The sequence below is a fragment of the Solanum tuberosum genome, unplaced genomic scaffold (assembly GCF_000226075.1).
Source record: "Solanum tuberosum cultivar DM 1-3 516 R44 unplaced genomic scaffold, SolTub_3.0 scf00355, whole genome shotgun sequence".
NCBI lineage: Eukaryota > Viridiplantae > Streptophyta > Magnoliopsida > Solanales > Solanaceae > Solanum > Solanum tuberosum.
In genome coordinates, this window is record NW_006239277.1 from 58,518 (window position 1) to 60,733 (window position 2,216).

Below are 2,216 nucleotides of genomic sequence, written 5' to 3' on the forward strand. Positions count from 1 at the left end.
GCGGGGGGAGGGGGAGGGGTGGACATTGACAGAGATTTTGAAAACTCAAAATGTTCACAAAGGGGGTCTTCATTGGTTCAAAGATAGGTAGGTATGACAATTATTTTATATGTAGTTTTGTTTTATTGACCAAAATGTATATTTTTGTTTTTTTTGGGATATTCGGTATTCCTCTTGAAATTTAAATTTAATTTGGAATTTGCGTTTTAATATTTTATATTGGAGATAAATATTTTTTAACTGATGTTTAATGTTGGTTTTAAAGTTGAGTTTAAAATTTTTAGATTGAATATTAAAGCATTTTCAAACTGATATTCAGTATTTGCCTTGAAGTTCGATTATATTTGAATTTGCATCTAAAAATTTCATATTAGAGATCAAAGCATTTTCTTTCAAAGGACGATTTCATTTAAGGCTCAAACATAATAATTAGTTTCATCAAGAATGGAAGTTAGGTATGACAATTATTTCATTGGTAGTTTTTGTTTTGTTGAACAAAAATAGTTATTTTTTGGTTTTCTTTTGCTTGGTATGTGGTATTTGTCTTGGAGCTTAATCTTAATTTCAAATTTGTGTCTAGAAATTTCATATGAGAGCTAAAACGTTTTTTAATTGATATCTTTACATTTGTTTTAGAGTTTGATTAAATTTGAAGTTGCGTTGATGAGTTTTTAATGGGGAATAAAAGCACTTTTCAAATTAATATTCAGCATTCGCCTCGGAGGTCGATTAAATTCAGTTTCGCATCTAAAAGTTTCATATTAAGGATAAAGTGTTTTCTATCATAAGACAGTTTCATTAATGGCTCAAACACAAAACGTTTAATCAGAAATGAAATGTTACTTACCACTTTACTATAATCGTTGTTTATGAGCAAATGCATTATATTACTCACCGACAAGGGAGAAACTAGCCCTTCAATTACGTGTTCAGCCGAAACCACTACCTTTAGTACAAAATTTGTATTTGTATCAAAAAGACGAACTCAATAAATTTTATTTAAAAAACTAAAATCATGTACTCATAAACTTCAAATCACTCGTGTTTTGTATTAAAACAATATATCATTTACATAGAATCGGATCGTTTGGTATGGTTATTAATTATTAATGTATCAACTTGTGGATAGTACTTTATATTATATCTTACTGATTTTGTTCAACAATAAATGCAAGTTGCAAGTAAATTTTCACTGTTTTTTTTTTTTTTTTGCCTTCAGAATATATTTTAGTTGGTTGATTAGCCTATTGTCGAACTACATGTGTTCATTTTCAAAGTGCTTTTCTTTAAGTACTATATTAAACTCTCCACTAAAAAATTACTTACATTTATTTTATATCCATAAAGTCATCTAAATTAAATTAATTAACTACACCAATAGCATATTCAGTGTAATGGCATGAGCGGGGTCTAGCTAGAAAGGGTGGTGTGTATGTAGCCTTATTTCTACCTTATGAAGATAGTGAAGTAATTTTCGATAGATCCTCAACTCGAGTAAGCATATTTAAAATCAAGTGTGTAAAGCAAATTAAATATAAAAGTGAAGAAGTCATGTTGAAAACAACTAAGAAAAGAACAAGTAGCAACAACAATTCATTAATATGATAACTGAAGCAATAGAAACAATTGATATTAATAAGGCATAATACATACACATGACCCTTAACTTGACGTCAGTTGGCAACTTGACCTTTAACTTTGGGTGTGCATAAGTAGGCACTTGAACTTTTATAAAAATTGAATAAATAGACACATTCGTCCTACGTGGCACCTTACATGACAATTTTGTGTCCTATGTGGCGTCCTATGTGTATTATGTCAAGTAGGACACGTGTGTCTACTTGTTCAATTTTAGTCAAGTTTAAGTGTCTACTTGTGCACACTCAGGGTGTGTTTGGTATGAAGGAAAATGTTTTCCTAGAAAATGTTTTCATGGAAAACAAGTTGATTTTTGACTTATTTTCTCATGTTTGGTTGGTGAGTAGAAAATATTTTCCGGAAAAGATTTTTAGTGTTTGATTTATGAATGAAAAATATCTTTTATTTTTACTAAGGTAGAAAATAATTTTTGAAATTGAAAATATTTTTTAAAAACAAACTTAAATTTTTTGGGGGTGGGGTGAGGGTGGATGAGGGGGGGTCGAAGGTAGGGGTGAAAAATTGAAATTTTGAAGTTGAAAATATTTTTTAAAAACAAACTTAAATTTTTTTTGGGG